This window comes from Catharus ustulatus, chromosome 6, assembly GCF_009819885.2.
Source record: "Catharus ustulatus isolate bCatUst1 chromosome 6, bCatUst1.pri.v2, whole genome shotgun sequence".
Taxonomy (NCBI): Eukaryota; Metazoa; Chordata; class Aves; order Passeriformes; family Turdidae; genus Catharus; species Catharus ustulatus.
In genome coordinates this window covers 59379142-59403809 of record NC_046226.1, presented here as the reverse complement: position 1 = coordinate 59403809, position 24668 = coordinate 59379142, and the positions used below count along the sequence as shown (strand labels likewise).

Sequence of the window (24668 nt, the reverse complement as noted above, 5' to 3'; positions counted from 1 at the left end):
CCTGACACCAGATGGGCCAAGTGGAGAAACATTTGACCGGCAAATGAAAGAGCTTGGGACACATCCAACACCAACCTTGGTTTCCAAGTTATTTCACAGGCACAAAGTAGCATTTTGTGGAGATTTTATAGCTAACAGTGTCATTCTAGCTACAGTACAGTAAATATTTTGCACCAATTACGAACCCACAAGAGAGACCTACAACATACTTGAGTTACAGGGTAAGTAATTTCTTGCAAACTCAGTCTCTAAACATGTTTAAAATTGAGACTCCTCTAACTCTTTTTTTTTCCTCCAGCCTAGCTCCTTCCCATTAGGTCAGCTGGCCATTCCTGCCCTCCTGCAGAACCCAACTGGGGTAGCTGGTGTTTGAGCTGAAGTGGAGGAGAACAACACTAACGCACTTCTGAATGATTCCCAAGACCCGAGACCAAGGGGAGGGAAAAAAAAACCCCCTTAATGTCATCATAAACTCAGGTATCAGAACACCACAAGCTGTTAGAGAACAGAAGACATCACTGCTTGTTTTGAAGTTCAGCTAAGAGACACAACAGTGAAAAGCTGAGTAATCAAATAATACTGCACCATAATGCATTTTGTTTAAATTTGGGAGTGTTCCTCACAATCTACTCATTTGTCAGAGAGAAAAATGCCTGCCTGGCTGTCCCTGCCCCTCTGCCCAAGGTTCCAGCATCCCACTGCCCACCCCATGCAGGGGAAATACCATGCTGCTGATTTCATTGTCACTGAAAACCCCCATTCATGCCTTTCAACATCTGCAGGGTTACCTTGGAGAATCGTAAGGAAATTTTGCTTTGTGTAGCCACCTAATGTCTTAGAACTCTAGTATTTGTAATCTTTGCTGCATTTCTTTTTTGTAAGTGGTTGCTTTGGTTGATGTGAGGGGTCTTTAAAGAAAAATAATTTAAGGGGTAGGACATTCTAGAGAACTGGAAGAAAATCACAGTTATTTATAATCTTTTTACCACTTGTTTGTTTCTATGGCAAATCACTGCTTTCTTTTGCTTCCCAGCTTATGGCTTTGCTTTACACAATGTTTATTCCAAAAGTGGGCATTTGGAAACCTTTTCTTGGTTTGTTGTGGATAAATGAGTAATGAAGTGCAAACACAGTTTCATGCATAATCCTTAACTCCATTTTCTTCAGGCTGATGCAGTAGGAGAGAAACTCCACAGGTTGTTTTGTGCCCGAGTACCAGGGACATGGGGCTGGAAGGGGAAGCTGGGTTGTGTCCCTGCAGTCCCTGTGCTGCCCCCCCAGTTATTTACAGATGGTAGTTCTTTGCATATCATGGTGAAAAGGAGTCATGAGAGATGCCTGCCCTCCACCCACATCCCTGGTCATCCCATGGAGCAGACCCAGGGGCTTCTAATTCTGACAACAAGGACTTTGCTTCTCAGTTCCACCACAGATTCCTTAGGTTGGAAAAGACCTCTGAGGGCTGGGGGCTGGCCTTAGGACCAGGATGGGGCACATGGCCTTAGGACCAGGATGGGGCACATGTTCCAGTATAAATCCCACTGCTGGCATCACCAGAGCCACTGCCAGGAGCCAAGGGCAGCTTCATGCAGCAGAGGAGCAATGTTTAAACACACACATCTGGAACATCTGCAGTCAACACTTATTAACGTAGCCTAGAGATTTCTGCCCCCACCAAGCTCCCAGCTGGCTCATAAGACTTTATCATCTGTTTAGTCTAACCTGCTGATATGGTAATCAGTGATCTCTGGTGCATAAAATTATTTCATTTCTCATTTGTTGGCACTTTATACATTCTTCTCTCCCCTCTTTCGGTGTGCTGTCTCTCCTGCTGTCTCCCTCCCTCCTTCTCCTCCCCTGCCCTTCCTCACAGGTAAGGACAAGTAACAGCAGTTCCCAGGATAATCCTCCCTTCCACAGGGGCTCATCTTGGAAGAGCATTTCCCTTCTGCCCTGCCCACAGTGTGCAGCCTCCACACCTCAGCAAGTTTTAGGGGTGTTGCTGTCTACGGGGCCAGGTCCCAACCAAGGCTCCTGCACCTGCCTTCCAGCTTGGCCAGAGGCTGGCTGGGTGCACCCTGACACATGGAGAAGAGTTTGGAGTGAGGAAAAGGGCCTGAGCTTCATTAAGCTTCATTACAGCTGAGACCAACAAATTAAAACTGTTTTTAAAGTGTTAAATTCTCTACATTTGGATTTAACCAAATGCTGCCAAAACACAGGCAGTGTACAGGCTACTACACTGTACCTAAACTACTGCCAGCTCCACAGGGCACCAAATTCCTTAGTTTTACAAACTCTGAAGCACTGCACTACATTTTAAACTTTTTATGTTTTGGTTGTAAAGGCATTTTCCCTGTGGCAGCTGGCAAACCCATCCCAAACCTGGACATCACACCAGTATCAACATTTTAGCACACAGGAGGTTCCTGCTACTAAAAGACAAAGAAATGGTCATTGGGTCAGTCAAAGGAACTCCATCCAACATCAGGCTTAGCTATAACATGCACAAGGAGATTTATCAGGAGTGCTTGCAAGGGTGACACCCCTTTCATCTTTGTGAGATACATGTGAATATGTCAGGACTCACCACTCCAGACACTAAATTGAGCCATAGTCTGATTTTCCATGAGGACTGGTGGACATGGTAGTGTCAGGTTAAGAGTTGGACTCGATGACCTTAGGGATCTTTTCTAACCTAAATGATTCAGTGGGTCTATGACATAAGAACCAGAAGTAAAAATACACTTACTTACCTCAGAGGCTCACAAATGTTTATATGAAGCTATTAAAAAGCTGAGATTCAAAACAACACATCCATTTAAAAGAAAATGAAAGGTTGTTTCTGGTACAGCTGACACAGTTATATGTTTTCTGTGGGGGGAAATTTACAGCCACATTATTGCTGTCAAGGAGGGTAGTGAGCCACAAGGATTTCCAGATGCCATGTGTGAAGTTTCTCATTTCCCCTACCATACCAAAGTACATTATCACCCAAATGCAAACAAGCTTTAAAAAGTGTCTGTCACTAAAACATGTGTGGCCTCCTTTCCTGGACTTCAGGGATTTGGGCTTTTCCTTTCTTTTTAAGCCAGAAGGGAGAGGGCAGTGCAGCAGCCCCAGTGCTGCCCACACTGATGCTGACAGCAATGCCAGGGTGAGAGGGACATGCTGCGCCCTGTCACAGCATTTCATTTGCTGAAAGGCAGGCAAAGCAGGGCAAGAAACGCTGCCACAGCACTCAGAGCAGCTGGAAAGGTGGGAACAGATTTAGGAGGAGCACACAAGCACACTGGGTTTGCACGGCCAGGTTTTGGCTGCTGTGAGGAGCTGCCAGCAGGTTCCTCGTGTCCAGTAGTGCCAGTGCCAGCCAGCTGTGAGCCACACACACCCCTGGGTCACACCCAGCCACAGCAAGATAAAAGGAAAAACAAGTTCCAGTTTCTCCTGTACCTATAAACCCAGCCTGCCACACTAGCAGGCAGCTGAGGGACCTGTCCCATTTTCTGCATGTCCATTGTATGCACACCTGGGACAGCTGCCTGCACAGGGGACCACCCTCACACCTACAGAGAAGGGAATCCTCTCCAAAAGGGTTTTTAACTAACTGCAGGTTAATTTTCAAGAGCTTCTGCAAGCTGAACAGAACGAGCACTCTCAGGGCTGTCTGGGACTGCTGCACGCAAGTGTGAGGCTTCCAAGGGGGAAGAGGTGCAAACAAATCCCTTGCAAGCATTCTCCTTTCCAGCTCTTAACAGCAGAATGGTAGGAGAATTAAAGCTAGAAAATCTCATCAGTGAAGTTTTGCTCCCAGCTGGAATTGTTTTTAAAAAAAGGAACCACAGAACTTACGCAAAAGTCCAGCACAATGGTGCTGAAGAGGCTAGAGGTGGAAATATCAGAAGGCTGATGCCATACAGTCCCCACTGGTTTTTTCCTCAGGCCAGGTGTTTTGTTACATGCTTCCTTGAATCTTTTGCTGAAAATGAACACTAAATGGGAGGTGTTGAGCCCAAAGCAGAGCTGACCCTTCTGTCTCACATCTGAGAGCTGAGAGGGGGCAGGAAGCACGGTTTTGCTCAAAACCCAGAATGAAATGAAGTCAAGGGAAGGGCCATGCTGGAATCTCTCCCTGCAGCTGCAGGACCATGGGCACCCAGTGAGGAACACTAAACCAAGTTCCTGAAGCCACAGGGGTCACATCAGATGCTTGGCTTGAGTGATAACAGCATTTTCTGAAAGAAACACAGATCTGAGTAACAAAAAAGGTTCCTCAGAAACTCCCAAACTCCACATTAATACCTCAGAAAAACTGCATTTCTGCTACAAGAACTGCTGCAAGCAGCTGAAGGCTCCAGTGCAGGGTGTGCATGTCTGATGGAACAGAAATAGCCTGTGCAATTATTTCCAGAAACTAAGGACAAGTCAATATGGACAAATAAATCCCTTTTCAAACCTCCACAGAGCAAATCATTGCCTGAGACTTCATGGCACTCACTCACAGAAAAAGAAACTCATGCAGAGTGCCTTCTGCATCTGTCAGTGCTTGATACTCCAATACTCCTTGTTAAAAAACAAGTTCATAGATTAAAAACAAAAGTGTCATGACAGTGCTTTTAAAACAAGTGCTGTACTGAGATGGCTTCTCCTTCATCTTTTCACTTCCACTAGATTAATGAAAGACTTCAATTAAAATGTAAGCCAGTCTACAAAAGATTTTAAGACTCAGTAAATCAGATCTTTCCATCCTAGCATTTATTTCCTATTGTAACATCTGCCATGCCAGCAGGCTTTTGTTTGCATCTTGTCCCATTCTCACCTGGACAAAAGCCTCTTCTTTACTCTCTACATTAAAAAAAAAATGAAGATGACAGACATTTCTATGTGCATAAATAAGGTCATTTAAGAGGGGACATGAGATAAATACGCTTAGCAGGTATAAAAATTACACCACAAACTTTCATGCCTGAGCTATTTGCTGATTCTCCGAGCACTGGAAATACTTTGCTTTGTGCATCTGAATCTTCACAGAAATCTTCTAAGCTTGTAGTTTCATGGCTGTGCTTGACCAGAGGTGATAAAACAGTGCAATAAAGCTCTTTATGCTGGAGACAATCGTGGGCAACAAGAAAAAATTCAGTCCCACCTCCTACCTCTGTTCTTTTATTCATACTCAATCCATACATTTTACTAAACTTGGGATTTAAATAGTTCAGGATTAAACAGAAATCATTAATACTTTAGCATGTCAAAATGTTTATGGCTGAAAAGATTTGAGTTGGTAAAATTGTTAACTTATAAGGTTAAATAAATATTTTTCTGGCTTTAGGAATTAGTAAATTGCATTAAGTTATATTAACTATTATAATTTATTCTAAATTGAGAAGCTTTAAACCAGTGTAAATTATATTAATTAGGCAAAGTTAATCCCCGCTCTTAAGCCTCCTTAAAGTCAATTGCATTCCTTAGTATTTGAAGGGTTAAACTGAAGCTGTCATCAGTGACATCTTAAGGTGTATATAAAATGAAAACCTTGATTTTAAATGTTGGTTAATTTTCACTGCTGCCATAAAATACAATACTCTTCTAAAAAAGTTCTGTTCTCTTTCATATAAATGTCTTTTTTTCCTAAAATGTGGGAAATAAAACCAGCTAGCATTCAATACTGGGCTCAGTAGAAATTACTGGCCTGAAAGTTCAGCCATGCTTTCTACAACATAAAATCCAATACCTCCAATAGCAGATCACATCACATTTGACCTAACCTGTGGGCAGGGGTTCTTCACCCAGAAATGACATCCTTTTGCACAAAGTCAGTGTTTGGAAGGATCACAACAGGTAAGATTACAGTAGTCTCACGATTATAAGCCGCACTGAGTATAAGCCACACTTCTGGGTTTCAGCAACTTTTCATTCTTTGTCCATACATAAGCCTCACCTGATTATAAGCCGCATGTTACAATACAGAGTGTGATAAAAGGTATCTGTTCTATCACCATCTGTTGAGGGTGGGGGCAGTGATCCTTATCTCCATAGCAGATATTCTGCTAATGGGCCATCCATTGAAACCAGGCAGGGCATTGTTCTTTATCTTTTCACAACCCATCCTTCCTCCAGCCAGTCATTTTCTGCTAATGGCCATTGAGTCCCACTGTGGGACTGATAAAATTACTGCATCCCACTGGGAGTTGCTCCAGCCAGGGGGAAGAGCCCAACATTTCTTACTAAGATAAAAACAGAGGCTTTGGGACACTAAGGGAGTCCCTTTCTCCACTGGACTCCAGAGGAAAACCGGATTTCTCCACATCACCACTGGAGCTCCGGAGGGAAACTGCACCTTGTACAGGAGCACTGCTCCAACTGAATCACATCTGTCACTGCAGGAGGATGCAGCCACCATGGAATGGGACTGCTGCCAACACCCTGCCTGACGGGTGTCAGGTTGTACTCTGACTTTGTCAGGGTTTGGAGTTTGTTTCTTTATAGTGCTGTATTTCTATTTTAATTTCCCTGGTAAAGAACTGTTATTCCTAATTCCCATATCTTTGCCTGAAAGCCCCTTGATTTCAAAATTATAATAATTTGGAGGGAGGGGGTTTACATTCTCCATTTCAAAGAGAAGTTCCTGCCTTTCTCAGCAGACACCTGTCCTCCAAACTAAAACAGCAACTTTTCCTTCTTTGTCCATATATAAGCCGCACCAGATTATAAGCCGCACTTTGGTTCGGACCAAAATTTTAGTCAAAATGTTGCGGCTTATAATCGTGAAATTACTGTACACTTCCAGCGGATGCTCCCATCCAACAAGGCAGACACACCCACTGAGCCATGCAGGACTCACCCAGAAACAACCAAGGCTTTTTTTCAAGGAACAAAGAAACTACAGCACTTCATCTAGGAACAGCCTCATCTGAATGTGGCTTAGTCTGCAACAACAGAGAAATGGACCCATTTCACAAGAAAAAGGATCCATTCCCACAAGACTTTCCTCAGTCGAGATTTTCCCATTTTTCCTGTATCGACCCACTCTACCTGCAGCACAAATGCAGGTATCAATTCCAAAACAAACAAACAAACAAAAAACCAACCAACCAAACAAAAACAAACAAACAAAAAAAAAAAAAACAAAAAAAAACAAACCAAAAAGAAACAACCACACCAGAGTGCTGAAGGCATGTGGGAGAGCAGCAAATTACCAGCAGATTGAAAGATTGATTTGTGAAGAAGTCACAAGGAAGTAGAGACATTGCAATCAGCATATGCATGGTGTAAAGGCTGAGTTTCCCAGCAATCCCTGAATGCCCTCAATTCCCACTAGAAGGCTGAAAGCAGTGGGAGCCCAGGACATTGAACAATTCATAAAAATTAAAGCAGGGCAGCGAGAGGTTTCATTGTTAGCTCTTGGCAGTGCCCAGCCAGAGCGCGACGCCCAGGGAATGCGTGATGGATGCTGTGGCAGCTCTGCAATTTGGAAAGCTGCAGCCAAGGGGACAGGGCACTGAAAAGAGGTGCAGAATGAGTCAAAGCTGGTCACTGCTGGCATTCTCTGTTAGTCAAATCCGCACAGAAATTCCTCTCCTGTGCTCCAGAGGGCTGCATGTCCTTGGTGGAACTGAGATGTCAGCAGGGTGGACATCACCAGTGCCTTGACTCCAGAGGAAAACCAGCCAAACCATTTCTCTCAAGAGCATGAGGATAATGTGGGACACCACTCTTCTGGTGTAAAAGCTGACATTTAAGGACAGTAACATTATTATGGAAATTGCTGCCTAACAAGATATGGTCAAGGTGAGGCAAGAACTCAGTAGCTCATTACAGTCTTTTATTGCTCTGAAATATTATCTGTTCCTGCCCTCTGCTGCTGTTAGGGAAGCTCTAAAACCTCCTAAGGGGTTTGAGTCTTGGTCCCTGCAGCTGGTTCTGCACAAGAAGGAAGGAAGAAGATTCCTGTGGCTTCACTGAGACCCATTAACTTCCACAGCAGCAAATCCACCAGGGAAAGAAAGGGTACAGGGAAGCTCTGTGGGCAGATCTGGCATGTACCCCACTGCAGGAAGAATTCAAGGGGTCATAAATGGGGTGGGAGAGCAGCACGGGGGGCAGGGGCAATAAAACAAAGTCTAAATTTTAAGTGAGAAAATACCTGCCAGATTTAAGACAAGCTCCAAATAACTGCCAATGTAGTAGAAAATAGACTTTGACCAATTCCTTTTCTCCCCCACTAGATGCACATTTGATAATTTTTTTTCTGTATGAGCTAGAAATCCATAGCTGCAGAGAGAGCCCCAGGTGCCAGGTATACCATGACCCAGTTCAGAGCCCAAAGAACACCAGGGCTGTTCTTTCCTTCAGCTCTGGTGGTTTAGATTTGGGTAGCCCTGTGATGTTCCATTGCACTATCCTTATGGGTCCCTTTGAACTCCAAATATTCCCTGATTCTGTGTCTCCTCTCAGTCCCATTCCTCTGAACCTGAGCCACGCCCAGCAGACCCTCCTTGCTTATCTTTATGGTTTTCTTACACAAAACAGAATCAGAAAAGTAGGTGATAAATCACTGAATTACTACTCTTCAAGAGGAGCTGTGACTAGTTAGTGTTGTTTTGACCTCACTTTTCTTGTTTATCTCACTTTTTCTAACAAATAGCACTTTTTATTTGAGCACAGGTTTTGCATTTTTTGGACATCTGGAATATGTAAAAAATAATTCCACAAGTTGCTTCCTTTTCTGGGAGGGAAAAATATAATGGAATGGAATGGAGTGGAATGGAATTAGAATAGAATAGAATAGAATAGAATAGAATAGAATAGAATAGAATAGAATAGAATAGAATAGAATAGAATAGAATAGAATAGAATAGAATAGAATAGAATAGAATCCTCCTGTAAATGCAAAGGACTGCCCTACCTTTAACATCCTTCCAACACTTAACACCAGGCTTAAAATTGTACCATATCAACAGAGAGAAGCTGAAATACCACGAGCAGCCCTTCCATCTACTTTGCTTTACACATTAAACCACGATTCAAGCAGAGTCCATTAAGGCATCTAAATGTGACTTACCACATGTGTTAATTGGGTGGGGAGACAAAAAAAGGAAAACACAGCCCTCGTCTGTGGACATTTATGTGTTCTCATTATTCAGACCCTCCTGATGCCACAATCTCCCACTTCTATAGTTTATAAATGTTTGATTTAAAATATAGCCATTTTATCATTTGTACCACATTTACCTCATCTCACCACTGTTCTGACTGGATGAGAAGCTAATGTAGCCTCCACTGTCTGGTCAATTATTGCATGGACACCAGGGACCAATTAATGCCATCCATAAAAGCCTGAATCATTCTGTCAATTAACTTGAACTAACTATGTCATCAGATATATTACTGGTGAGCAAGTCTATTTGGTTGCAATATGTCTTGAAGGAGAGCAGTATCAAATGAATCACAATTGACTTGGACAACTGCTAGCATAATTTCAGAAGATGAAAAGACAAATGTGGTAGTTATTAGTGGTCCCCTGAGGAATTACGGCCAAGCAATTGTAATGTGCTAAGACTGTACTAGCAGGTGCCCACAGCACAAACCAGGCAGAGGGTTAAATCAATATTTTCAATTTCTTGGGATCAATTCAGTGTTTGAACAAGATGGAAACTTGTTAGCAATTGGCAGAATGTGTAAATGAAAAGCCAAACTTCTTATTATTTGTTAAAAAGGAATCAGTGCTCTGCATCATGCCCTTGGCACAAGGTAATGCTTTCATGATCCTGTTGCTTGGGCATTCACTAAAAATCTAGCAGTTCTTAAATTTTAATGGAGTGCAAAAGGTTACTTTAATACATGCTGAACATTCAGGATCTTTAAAAATGATTGAAGTGTCAATAGGAAAGTTTTTGAGCTGTGACAACAGCATAGTTATTAACGATTAGTGCAAGGAGCAGAAGAAACCTTGATTGCTTTGGGAAAGTCTCACCAGGAATGCAGCTTGACATCCCTGCTACAACTTCACATTTATTCTGTTTCTTGCAGGAGAACATTTGGATCATCAGGTGATCCTTTACCAATTAAGCAAAAAAGAAAAAGCCACCTTACACAAATTGATTTCATTTATCACTGCTGGGTTCGAGGATGCCTGCAGCAGGACCTAAAGCACTGGCATCATATTCTTTACTTTTAACACAGAGGTGCAAAAATGAACTGTTATATCTCAGTATTGCTTTACAAAAAAACACCCTGACAATATGGGTTTGGAAAATACACCTTGTTTTGAGTGAGGCAGGCATACCCTTAAAACAACACCTTAGACAGGGCAGAGTAAAATCTCTGGGATCTGGAAGCAGAAAACTGGCAAGAAATGCTATTGTACCTGGGGAAAAACCATGTGATCTCAGAGAAAGCCATTTCCATGGTGCTCATCCAACACTTTGAGTCCATTGTTCCAAACAGATCAAAAGCATGAACATTTCTTATGCTACAAAACTATAGCAATATTTATTAGGAAAACAAAAAGAAGGCCCTGATGGTTCATTAGAAAGAGGAAACTCAACAAAACAGTTCTGGAAAATGCCTGAAGAAGGCACCTATGCTTCAAACATGAGCACATTGCTCTCTATATGGGTTGGTGCAGGAATTCCTTGAATTGTCTTCAGTGTTTGGACTTCAGCTCCTGGGCACAGACAAGTGAAGGAAGTGAAGCTCCTCTTCCACAATTGCTTGGCACAGAGACTTTATTCTTTTTAACAGACTTTGTTCTTTAATTATGGAGATAACAATATTTACAAGACTAGAAAAACGGTTCATCTGTCTGAAGCATTTTCCTCCAAAGGACCTCAAACACTCTGAGCACAGAGCAGGGGAATGATCCCTTTCCCAGCACATGGAATTCACTGCCTGTGAATTCCATATGTGACTTTCAGCCTGTGAATTCACTGTGACAGAAAGTTATTACCAGCAGCTCTCTAGCTGCTGTTTGTAAACAACAGTGGTAGCCTTCACTGATACAAGTCAAAATAAAGAGCACTTGAAGAAACTGCAAACCCTCTTAAATCTTTACATTAGGTGCTGCAGATGAAGTAGGAGGTATTTCTCATTTCTCAGCCTTTTCACAGGAAAAGAATGGTGCCAAGTCAAATGAAATAATGAAAAAAAAATATATTTCCCTATTTCAGGGTTGGCCCAGATAATCTATTGTCAGTGTCTAACTCGCTGCAGCTTTGTCTGATTTGTGCAATACATTTGCCAAGGGAGACCTTTCTCTTGAAATGCATTTAGCACAACATGGGGGATATGCTCCACTCCACAGGACAGCAGGTCCAGAGCAGGCAGACACAGCATCAGTGTCAGACCATCAAACAGAGGGGACATAAAAAATCACACTGCTTCCTACTGGTCTGGCCCACACTAATTTAAAAAAATAAAAAAAAAAAAGAAAATAAAGACCTCATTAGAGCAACGATACAGTGACTTTTTGAAGAATAACCCAGGGAAGATAAACCCTTTCACCCAGGACACACTGCCTGTAGATTTTCCCCTGCCCAGCCCCTCTACCTATGCACTGTGTGTCAGTAACAACACATTTTTGGGGTTCTGGCTCCTGTACACACTCTGGGGTGGAACTATTGCCAGGCTTTTTGCAGGGCACAGAGAATGTGAACCTCCCTGTGCAGAGAGGGGAGCAGGAGAACCAGCACAAGCAATTGAAATCAAGGTTCAGCAAACAGGAGACAATGAAATATGGAGTAACTTGAAACCAGCCCCAACAAAACCTGCGGCTTGTCTGGCTCTCAGACACAGCCCTGCAGCTCTTCTGGAGAGCTGGGCCCTGTCTGAGAGACAAGGAGCTGATTGATTCCATCCTCATGGGTGGGCATGGACGGACTGAAGGGCAGGCAGGACAGAGGGACGCATGGCTTGGGACAGAGGGACACACAGGACATGGGGACACACAGCTCAGGACAGAGGGACACACAGGACAGAAGGACACAGGACAGAAGCACACACAGGACAGAAGGACAGAAGGACACAGAAGGACAAAAGGACACAGAAGGACACAGGACAGAAGGACACAGGACAGAAGCACACACAGGACAGAAGCACACACAGGACAGAAGCACACACAGGACAGAAGGACACCAAAGGACACAGGACAGATAGACACAGGACAGAAGGACACAGGACAGAAGGACACCAGCCCAGCTGTCCCCCAGCCCCTGCTGTCTGCAGTGAGCTGGGTGCAGAACAAGCCGCGATTGTTCCTGCAGACACGGTGGCAGCCCCGGTGCAGAACTGCAGTGCTGCATGTCCAAGTGCAGCACACCCTGCAGCAGGACACAAACTGTCCCTAAGGGTGGTGACATCTTCTTCTGCCACCCCTGCAGCTGCTGACACCTTGCAGAAGCAGGGCTGTTTCATCCTCTGCATGCCCCAGCATCTTCTCTCCTGCACACTGAAACAGATTTCCCTCCTCACAAAGTGGTTTTTAAAAATTATTATTATTTTTTGTCCCTCATCTAGGAATTACCTTCATTAACTTCCTCTGTAACAGCCCCTGAGTTGTGGTTTCCACAGAATCAGAGTAAATAAAGTCAATCTTTGCAGGCTGAAACTCATACACCACTCAGTGTGCCAGTTTGATTTCTTTTACAGCATGATTTATCTCAGAGTGCTTCTGGTTCTGACCCAGTAAATCTAACCAGCCATAGGTGTCTCTTTCCCATTTCATCTCTTCTGAACCACGTGCCTACAAGCAAAATGGCACCACAGGCACTTCAGGCAGAGCAGGAGACCTGCTATCCTCATATCCAAGTGGCAAATCCTTCTGCTAAGTAAGGACAGCAATTCCACTCGTGATAAAAAGGGAGAAAATTTATGTCAGAGCCCATTCTGGAATTCAAACACTGCCCATGGATCTCAAACACAGCAGAACTCACTGTTAATTAAGAATAAACTACATCAAGCTATATACTAAATAAGCTAAAAACACAAGGCTCATGATAGCTTTGAAATGTTATTTTTTTTCTCCAGAAATAATAATATATATAATAATATAATAATGTAATAATAATATTTTAAAAATTAGCATATTTTTGTGTACCAAAAACTGTATTTAAAATTCTGAAAATCTAAGGAAAAAACATACAGCAGGAAAATAATTCCAAGCCACTTTACACACAGTCATTGAGCTTCTCATACAGGATTTTCTGGTTTAAATATGGAGCAATCTCACCAAACATTGTAACAAAGTCATATTGATGTAAAAATGCAGTCTGTCTGTAATTATCTATCAGTATTTATCAGATCTCACAGTATTATCAGATTTCACAGATTTTGGACACATAATTTATAATCCCCATGAATACAATTTAGTAGGGAACCAGCAGATAAACAGGAGCTGTGGTTTTGCTCAGGCTGGAATTGAGTTTTCAGGTCTTGGCTGGACAAACTGAGCAGATCCTAAAGAGAATAACCAACTAACAAGAAGCAATATCTGGCCAGAAGTCCCCATGGACTTCATGCCAGGATTTTATCTCTGGCTCTCACTTATCCCTGGCCCAGAAATGAGTGACTTCTCCCCAGGTCACAATCCCAAACTGAAGTTCAGCTAAAAATCAGACAAATTCTGGAATAAAGGCAGGGTTTGAGGATTACACCACAAGTAGAAATATTTACATGGTGCACCTGGTTTCACACTGGTTTGGAATCCAAAGGACTTAATGAGAGTTTGATGACAAAAAAGGGAACCTGAGTTTTTCCTTCCCTTGCCTCCTTGCCCAGGCCCCAAGCCCTGCAGTAACAAAATGCTCCCCTCATAACAACACCCAGCAAACACATCTGCAAAGAATATAAAGGCAAGATCCTCAAGCCTGCTGCTACACATAACCTCTTATTTCTCTCTCATATTTATCATTATTATTACTATTGTTTTCATTGTGTTACCAATATATTTTTTCCCTGTAAAGAAATACACTCAAGCAAAAAGATTTAAATATTTTGTTTCGAACATTACTTGTTTGAAAAGCAGAATCCCACCCCTGTACACTCATCTTCAACTAGAATTTCCCTCCCATAGTGCTGTAAAGCAGAAACTGGCATTTTACCATGATCTGCTACTTTTGCTTGGATGTGGTGCTGCTGTTAGGTAAAATGAAGCACCTCAGTAGCCCTCATCATCTCTCAGAAAAGACACCAGAACCAGGAAAACCACTGCAGCTACATAATAATAAAAAAAAATAAACACAACCATCTTGTGCTCAATTCTATCTCCAACATTTAATTAGAATAATTAGTCACGAAAATGTACCTGATTATTTACAATTAAAATCCAGCATGCTAGGTCAAAGTGGAACCTACTGCATCCAAAATGCTGCAGCTTTGAACTCAGCTGAGAAGTTATTCATGCTCCTACATAACTGATCCTGAACCCTGCATACTTCAGTTCAGGCACTTAGTCTACAAATGCTGGCTAATTCTTATTTTATTCACAAGGCAGTGCCAGATTTAAACAAACGAGTTGCAAATGATTTGGATGAGGATGTTGAATTGCTGCATGGTGTTTATGATGTACTGCAAGGCAGTTGTGTATAGCCTGAGTGATTCAGGCTTAGCATAATAAATATTATATTCTTGTGTTAGATAGCAGTACATCAATGAAACCTATTCTAATTCTATCCAAGGCAATGAAATCATCTGGAAGTGTAAGTCCCAAGCACTTCTGGACTTATGCAGATTTCATGCTTTTGCAGGTGACTTCCATAATCCATAATTACAGGTGCAATACCGTTCGCTAAACAACACAGCTTTTCAAATTTAATTACAAACCCCAAACGTACTTAGTTAATCGAATCAATTGCAAGTCACAGCAAAGCACATTCTAATTTTCAAGACAGATGAAATTTTGCCACCTCTCAGCTGCTGTGAGAGCCAATGTCAGGTGAAAAGTAAGAGAAAACAGACAAGCATGTTTTCCAAGAACCATTACAGCAAATTTTATGACTGTGTTTGCAGACATGTTCCCTGCAGATCTTTGATTTGCTAAGGCTGCTTTTATCTTGCTGAGCCTCTGCTGAGCAGCAACCACCATTTCCAGGAGGCAACAATGCCTTTTTTGACAAGTCCCATTATCCTTTCTTGCCCCACAAATGCAACAGGCCAGTCCTCAAAAGCCTCTTTATGAATTTATGGGTTTGAAACAGAACTTTTACATAGAGAAGCATAATTCAATGCCAAAACAGCTCCTGGAAGTGCCTGCCCCAGCCACAATTGCTGCCCTAACTCTGACAGACCTGCAGCAGAGACTTAGGCAAGGCAAGTCTCCAGCAGCCTGACTTTGCCCCTGTTCCCCTGGTGGTGCTGAGGCTGTGCTGCCAGCCCAGCTCTGTGGGAGCTCTGCTGGGCTCACATCTTGTGGCTCTGGACCATCAAACCCTTCTGGCTTCCCTTATTTTATCTGTTGTGCAAACCCACTCTCTTTTCTGCAGGGGTCAGTTCTTTCAGCACCATCTCCTCCATGTGACATGCAGTTATCAAATAATGAAAAATAGAGCTTAGAGTGGTGCAGGGCAGTCACACTGTCAATGCTTCAGCTACCCAAGGAGCCACCAAAAACCTTAGGGGTAGAGGTAATTCTGCTTTGGTTGCACATACTACCATTCATGTGAATGGTCTTGAGAGCATTCTGAGCAAAAGAGGCAAAACTGAGCCCAAAACAACTGGTTTGGAAAGGCTCAGATCAATCCTGCAGTCAGCCTACTGTAAACAGAAGGCATAAATTAGTGTATACAATAATCACCAGTTTGTTCTATGGCTGTGTTTCCTTTTGCTGCAAACACAATCACAAAAGCTCCTGATGACACAGCAGCTGCAAACTGAGCTGCTCCAATCAGCCCCAGCACATTCTCACGTTGACCCTCAGAAGGAATTAAGTATCATATTATAATTGCATAGCTGTAATATTATTTATTATTTGCAGCATTTGCAGCTCCTCTGAAGTGTCAGTTCCATGGTACTGGCTGTTTAAAAGCACAGTTTCTCAAAGGGCTTGCTTAGCCCAGGAAATCAGAGACTGCAGGCAGGTGTAATGGGCTGGTGAAAGGCACAGCAGAGAGGTAAGAGCTACCCAGCAGCTGTGCCACATAAAGTAACCAGTATTTCCCTCTTTTCAAGTAAATTTTGGCACACACAGGGGCAGGCAAATCAAAGCAATTCAAACACTGCCAGAGCCCTATTGACATCTATACAGTGTGCTGCTTCTCTGTGGAAAAACTGAATTTCCTCTAAAATGCACAGGCTCTGAGGATGGGAAAGTGCTCTGCCACCAGCCTCCCTCATCTCTAACAAACAGAGGATGTGAGGGCTGGAGAAAGGAGCTGAGAAAGGGTCCTGAGGGGAGACAGACTGGTGGGTGATCAGGAACAGAAAGCCCTGTTATACAAGAGTGCTGAGGAGCAAAATGGTCCCAGACAGATGAGGAGCCAGGTGTGAGCAAAGCCCAGCAAGGGCAGCACCTCATACCTTACCCAAAGGAGGCAAAATGCAGGGACAGCTCAGGAAAGTTCTACTAAACTCAAATAAGTTGCAGCTCGACTGTGTGCTGAGTCAGAAGCTTCTGGATATAACAGAGAATATTTGCTTTTTGACCCTACATAATCATACAGCTTCCACTGTCTTTCAAAGGGATTCACAGCTGCACTATCCCCAGAGCTGCTCCTCATCCACCTTCCCTGCAGCTCAGCCCTACAGATTTCAGCCAAATCTCCTGTGTCACCATTCCTGGACCACAGAGGTGCAGCCCACTGAGTCACTGCTTGTGCTGGGGCTGCTCTCAGAACATCCTTTGATCCTCCTTGTCATGCTCTTTGAATCTTATCCAGGTCTGCTGCTCTCCTTTTGAGTGAAGGAACTGAAATGCAGAGTATGCAGGGCTGTCCTGGTTTGCACACACAGCCAGCCCTGAGTCCTGCAGTACCAAGGAATAACCAGGGCTTGCACACACAGCCAGCCCTGAGTCCTGCAGCACCAAGGGAAAATCAGGCTTCTCCCAAAAAACCCTGCAGTGCCACCACAAAGATTCTAATTTCTATCACCTAATTAAATTTAAGGCTAAAAATCAAATAATCACTTGCTACTTTTATTTCTTTTTTTTTTTTTCTGGCTGTTTGTTTGTTTAATTGCAAGTATGGGAACGTTAGCATGGACCGGAGCGTTTCAGGTTTTGAAATATGAAGTCCTCTCAGAGTATCTTTTGAAGTTTTATGGACTGCCAGACATGCACAGACCACATGCTGAGTAACACTGCTGCTCAGTGCTTCAGCAAGCAGCCAAACAGGAGTGGAGGGGACAAAACAAGTCTGACTCCAAGTGCCCTCCTCAGTACGAGTAGGTGCTCAGGAATTCTCTGCATATATCCAAAACCACTTGCACACCATCTGACGCTCATTCCCCACGCTGCAGCTCACACGTGTGTGTGCCCAAGAGGGGCTCAGTGTTTCAGACCTTGCAGAGGATGGGAGGCAAACCCAAAAGCTGTGGGCTTGGTGGCTGAACTGGCTCTGACCCCCAGACACAGCATGAAGGACATGGCCAAACCCCTGAGAGACTCTTGGGGCAAATACCAACAAACATCAACTATTTTCTCACAGTAGCTGACCTATGTGCAATATTTTATGACTCATGGAAAACTTGTAGCAGCTGTAAGGAGCAGTCAGTAAATTTAAGCAAGACCCGGAGTGGGGCAGCAATTGTAGTGAAACAAAAAGCTACAAACCTGAGTGATAAATTGCATGACATGCCCATAATGGAAGGCTTGAGGCTGCTGCTGCAAAGGATCACCCATGAAGATGGAACCACTGGACAAGAGACAAAGCCAATGTATTGCTATGGATTTAACCATTTCAATGCTTCTAACTAGTCCTGCCTCACTTTCTGTAGCATAAATGGCAATAATTTCAGTTGGATTTTTTTTTTTTTTATGATTGAAAGAATGAAAATTCCACACTTACTTGAATTTATTACTAACTGACATCACAATTTCAGCAATTCATAAATTTCCACACTGGTCAGCAAACTATGACCCACAGAGAAAATGTTATTCTGACCTCACTGCAACAGCAGTGCTAAAACTGAGAAGACACAGGGTTGTCAGTATTTTAGCAAAGGCTTTTAGGTGGATTCTACTAGTTGAAAAGCTAGTATGACACTCAAAAGTAAATGCTGGGGTTACGGAAAATATTAAAAAAAATTAAGATTGAGTCTCTATATTGTGGACAAATACATAGGGTAGAAAAGCTGCAGAGAATAAATAAGACACAGTGCTGTGGGTGTTGAGGAACACCCAGCTACCCCCCAGCAGTCCCCAGGAGCACCCCTGTCCCCATCCCCACAGCACTGAGCACCCCAGTGCCCTTTCAGAGAAGGTTAATCACAGGCACGTGCCAGGGGAGAGCTCAGCACTGAGTTTTCCCCTCTCTTGCCTTGTTATATTTTGCAATACTTAATGTTCCATAATTGATTCGATGCAATTTGTCCCAGCTGTAGCTACAGGGCTCTGCAGGTCCACTTTGGGTGAAGAGGCAACGAAATTAGAAATGCTCAGACCACCAGTGCCATTCAGTGAATGTGTCTGCCAAGAAGGAACCAAAGAATTAATGCACTGGAGAATAACCTTTCAGGAACAGGGCAGGTTTACTCTGAGCATTAATTCTGAAAGTAATGAGCTTGTGGTTTCTGGTTCAGTCTTTAATAGTCTTCATCATAAAAGCACTACAGTTAATATCCCATAATCAGTGCTTTCTGATCAGGAGAGTCCAATAAGCAATTTTCCATCACATACTGGAACTCAGCTACTGCTGCAGTCTGAACAAAACAAACAAAACAATGCTCCAGTCTACATCTAGCAACAGGAAACACATGCAGAGCAACTTAAATATTTCGGCTGAGGAGCCATCTGAGGGTCTAGCCACATCTTCCATTAAAATCAGCAGCCAAAAAACTCCAGCTCTGCTTGGGAGTCTTCCTCATTTGGAGTTTTCTTACTGTTTGCAAACATTATCTTTTATTGTTGCTTAGCAGGGGTGACTCCCTCACTACCCCTCTTGGTAGAAAAGTAAAAGTATTCCAATTTAATTAGTTTTTTATCTGTTTTCCTGGAAAAACCGCTGGAAAAAAACAGTTTGTATTAAAATCAGCAAGAAAGCTCAATTTTACATCCCCTCCTCAAAATTAGTGTATATGGTTATTATTAATTTCTGAATCACACCATGTGCTCTTTGCTACAGTAATTGCTGACTGAAGTCAACAGCAGTACTGTCATCCATTTTAATGGGCTGGGATCACGCCACAAGACACAAAATAAAGACACTTCTTGTTTCGAAATGCTCAGGATCAAAACAAGAAAAACACAGGAGACACACTGGGAAACCCAAAGGGATGAATTACTAGGAATTTAATTTCTCATTTATTGCTAATATTATTGTTGACTCGCTTGTTAATGTAATGTAGCACTTACATTAAGGGTTCTGTGTCAGAGTGACCCACTAATGATGATTTGTATCTGCTGCCAGGCTAGGCAGACATAGAAGAGACTATTTCGGTGGTGTTCAGGGGCTATTTCCCTGTCATTTAGGGGATTTAAGGCTCTTAAGCAGTTATAGGCTTGTTTATTTTTTAATAATTAGAGCTGGCTGAATTGTAAGTCAAAGAAGACAGGCAGGATAAGGGGCCTCTGCTCTCCACAGTGCAATTGCTGCACAAAAGAGGAGGCAGGAGGTGCAGGGCTGGTTTCCCTCCCCTCCTCCCAATTCCTTGCACAGTGCCCCAGGCAGCACAGCTCCATCCCTCTGCAGGAGCCCCATCACCTAGGCACAAGGAGAGCCAGGATTTCCCCAGTGATTTCTCTCAGAGTGAGTGGGGCTGGTGTTTGTTCCTCTCACAGGAGCCACCAGAGCTCCCTGCTGCCTGCACTGTGTGTCAGGCTCTGTCTCAGGGATGCTCTTGGCTCACAGAGCTGCTCTGACAGGGAGCTGGAGCAGATTTCATACTTTTCCTGCCGTGCTGGCACATCCTCTCAGCTCCCAGGTCAGCTTGGCCAGTCCTGGGAAAGCCTGACTGGGGAGGGGACCATGGGGGGACAGGGAGAAACCCCAACTCTGTGTGACTCAGCTAGACCCAAAGTGGGATCTAATGAAGCCACAAATACTGGCAGAGAGTGGATTCCAAAAAAAGCCCTACAGCAGATATATCCTGCCCAAAGTACAAGCATCAGGTGGTAGCAAATGCCCTCTTCTGCCAGAACAACCTGCACTCCCTGTCCCAGCAAACCTCTCCATGGACTGAGAGAGCCACAGGGACACAGCCCCAGCCAGGTTGCTCAACACCTCTTCCACCACATTTATTCTGTGTCAGGGGTCACTGATCCTGACTGCACAACAAACAGCACAGGGGGAATACACGAGTTGGTTTGCAAGACGAGGCAAAACCAGCTGCAGGCATGGCTGGATGCACAGGGGAGAAGGCACTAATTCCAGTTTGGATTGGTTTTGTCTGCTTGCTTTTTCCTAGCTGGAAACTGGTATCACTTCCTGATGGCTTCTGTAACCCTTCACTACACCAGGCACTCCTGGACAGCAGCCTCCAGGCAGAGCAGGCTGATCAAAATAGGCACAACTAAAAATATCTGAGTGACAAACAAACAACTGCTGCTTTTAATTAATGGTGGTGCTTCTATCTGTGCAAGTGAGTGTAAAATTCTTCTGTTTAAGGCAAAGCAGTGAGGGACCAAGCCCCTGGCTCACTCACTTATCCTGCCTCCCATCCTTGGCCTCTGCTGTGTGTGAGAGAGCCAGGACCAGCAGCACATCAATAACTCTCCACCCCTCACATCTGGGTGTTTGTTTGTTTGTTCCCAGCCAGCATCAGACAGAATCCCTCATGTATCTGGAGCAAACACTGCAAAGAGAACCAGGCAGGAGATACCATCCAGGTCCTTGCAGGGCAGATGCAAACCCAAACCCACATTATTTCTTGCTGTTCTCTCCTTAGCTGGGGCTTTATCCTCCCCATCTCTGACTATTTAGACTGCAGGGCCAGGGACCACCTACTGTGTGCATGTTCCTACAGTCTCCAGAACAACACTTCCATTGCTGCTGGTTCTCCCTAGGCTAGACCATAATAAATACGATTGCTTTAACAATAACACACATTAATAATCGTTAATGCATTGCTGGAGTTTTCCTTTGAAATGCAATCCGTGCTCTCCTCCCTCTCTGGCTGAACTTTCTCAGTTAACTTAAAGTGCCATAGGTAAGATTTTTTTTCCCCCACTATCAGCACTTTGAATCTTTGTGTAATTTAAAGCAAATACATCTTTCTTTGTGAATGCAAATGAGCCCAACTGTTGGGGCTTTTCTTTGTGGCTTTTGCTTTTGTTTTGGGGTTTGTTTGGTTGGTTGGGTTTTTTTTTTTTACTTTTCTGAACTTTAAAGTTATTTTCTAAGAGCAACCTGGCCTGGCAGCAGTAAGGCACACATGACATAATGCTGGCTGTTAGTGGCTTCCTAACCCTGGCTGTCAGCTCTGCCAGCCAGTGAGTGCTCTCAGAGCCTCTCCTGCCTCCCAAACTCACTGTCCTGGGCATAAATCCCAGCTCTGTGTAACAATCACAATGGTTTAGACTGGAGAGGACCTTTAAAGCTCATCTAGTCCAACCCCTCTGCAGTGAGGGATGCCTTAAACCAGATTTAGATTGCTCACAGCCCAACCTGGCCTTAAATGCTTGCAGGCATGGGGCATCCACAACCTCTCTGCACAATCAGTTCCAGAGTTTTACTACCTCATCTCAGTAACTTTATAGTTAACCTTCTTCAGTTTAAAGCTATCAGCCCTCTCCCAACCGGTTCCTCTTAAAGCCTGTGTGCTCCTGAGCTCAGGAAAGTTCAGCTTTCCAGCATGTGGCTGCAGGAGCAGTGCAGGGATCACCTTTTGGGGCAGCCAGGAAAATCTGCCTTGTTCCCAAGGAGAGTCACCCAGCGCTTGGAAACAGCCACACTCCCAGCTCTGCTGTCTGTGCCCCTCCGTGCCACCACCAGAAAATGGCCAGTGCCCTCCAGGAGGCAAAAATCCATCATTTGAGCTGGCTGGCTGGGCTTTGGAGAATGATGTTCCTCGCACAAAGAACGCCCCTGCCCTCACTTCACATCCCTGATTATTGCTCAGGTGGGTGGGAGGGGGAGCAGAGCCCTGCTGTGCCAAGCACAGAGATGATCCTTTCCCCAAAGAGCTTACAACCAAGCATAACACTGAAAAAAAATCCCATTATTGGCAGATTAAAGGCAATCTGTCAGGGCAGCCGCTCCTGTTAGGAGCTTCTTGAGCAGAAAAGTATCACAGGGCCCTTGTAATTGGCCAAGGATCCCTAAACTGATCCAAAAATTGAAGTTATAATGAAGGACTCACCTCCACAGCAATGTTGCATTAAAACTGTGAGTGTGGGATGAGCACACGAGAACATTTTGAGCAGAGCACAGATGGGTAACCCCAGGGAAGAGGTCAATGCATGGATTTCTTTTGTGAGCTTCACAAACACCTGCAGCATATATGATCTTAAATAACAGCTAGGGATTTTCCTCTTTCAACCCAGTTCACAGAGTTAGTTTTAATACTAATGCTAGAAAAACAATTAAGTCACTGACAGGCTGTGAGTTAGCTTTGCTTTTTGTTTTTTCATATAGTGCCGCCTCACATATATTTGTGAAAAGAATTAATTCTCCTTTTGCTTGACTATCCATAATTCATTCATAATTATTAAATACTGGCCAAACACACTGCTAAACTTCCTGGGTCACAGAGCTTTCCTAATTGCAAGAAGTTAGTACAAGAAAGGTCATAAAGTATTCGTTCTGCATGTACAAATTACACATGGCTCTCACAACAGCCTGACTATACTTGCTCCCTTTCCCAGCTGCCATTTGAGATGCAGGAGCCTTCTGATATCCAATACAATATTTCACAGGGCCAGCACTTAGATGATATCTAAATACATGTCAAGAAACACAACCAGAGCGGGGAAAAAACAGGATAAAACAGTTTTTTTAGAAAAAAAACCAAAACAAAACCAAAGCACAACAAGTTCCATCCTCCTGTGGTGTAAACGGGCACACACTCACCCAGCAGTGAGAAACCACACTGATTTACATGATGTGAGCATCTGGCTCTTTTCCAAGGGTAAGGACTTGCTGCCCCAGGGCAAGAAGCAGCCCTGATGTTATTCCACATGGGCAGATGATTTCCCTGCATCATCACTGCGTGGCTCCCACGTGTGCCATCCCACCCTCAGGAAGGAATAACTCTGACCTCAGCTTCAAATGGAACTATTCACATCAAAATGAGCCTGTCCGTGGAATGTTCAGGCCCCCAGATAGGGCCCAGGGAACTAGAATTGTATGATCAGTGCCTGCCCTTGAGCATTAAGACTTCTGAATTTTCACACATTTGTTGTGACCAGACTTGCTCCTTATCCTGTTGCACAATCACACAGGGTGTTTAGCTCTAATGCTATGGTCCTGACAGAAAATAATCCCACCCCAAACGCTCAAAATTCTATTTCAGTACTGCATTTAGCCATTCATTACACACTTGCAAAAGGTGGGTAAAAGCAAGCATCACAGAATCAAGAAAACACTTTTGGACAGAAAAGCAAAATAAATCCATTTTCAACAGTTTAATAAAACCAAGAAAATCATTACAAAGTACTTCCTGACCAATAGGGTGAAATTAGTTTGCTAATATGAGAAGAAGCTTGGAATTAACTGAAAGCATACAACAGTACACAAACAAAGAAAATTCTACTTCTGTAAAAATTAAGATCTGTAAAGTTTTGAAATGACAGCCATTGGTACTTATAGAAATCTATTTATAGCTTATGTGCTGCTTAAAGAAACTTCCAAGGCTGGATAAACTGTTCCAGATTTCATACAGTTAATGTATTCTACCAGAAAATGTGCATTTCTGATGTTTTTCATTGACACACACTGATATACATTATGCCATTTGAAAAATGGCAGCTTTGTCTGTACTTAATAACTACAAGGCGTGGGTATGAAACAGCTAAAGCATAAAACCCTAAGGACAAGGCTTCATTGTAAGCATTAAATAATTATTACAATGCAAAATTAGTCAGAGTAATATCTCTGTTTTACTTCAAGCCATGTGAGGGCTGATCCAGAGCTGAATTTACTGTCAACTCCAGTTACAATGGCATTTCACACTGTACTTTTTGCTTATCATTAAAGGGACAAAATCAATTTTATTTTTTAATTTTTAAGCATCCCTTTTCGTTTATTAAATCCAGTTTATGATGATTAGTATTTTTAGACTTCAGACTTACCATGGTTTTATTTGTAAGTGCTTTCAAATTTGTTTCTTCTTATGTGAAAAGCTTTTTATTGTAAGAAATTGGCTACACAGGGGAGAAACTGTGGGGTTTCTGTCTGATTTCCCCCAAAAGTGACAAATAAATACTATTAGGAGTTTTAAAATTAATAATTTTGAGAGGAAAATAGTGTTCTTTTAACTAGTCATTATAATTCTTCCACAATAGGGTCTTGCAGCTGGCACTATACTTTCAAATAATGCCTACATTTAAATTCAGTCAGCCTCTATATTTTCCAAAAGAAACC

General features: G+C 43.2%; 1 protein-coding gene across 6 annotated transcripts in view; it reads right to left on the bottom strand.

Moving 5' to 3' along the window:
* Window positions 1-24668, bottom strand: part of TEAD1 (TEA domain transcription factor 1) — a 144008-nt gene that overhangs the window by 51189 nt on the left and 68151 nt on the right. For 2 of the 6 annotated variants that reach the window (XM_033062392.2, XM_033062387.2), the window contains exon 1: window positions 7160-7238. The exons of the other annotated variants lie outside the window; for them this stretch is intronic. The gene's annotated coding sequence lies outside the window, so the exon portion shown is untranslated. Of the gene's footprint in view, window positions 1-7159; window positions 7239-24668 lie in introns of those variants that run through there. 6 annotated transcript variants of the gene reach the window in all.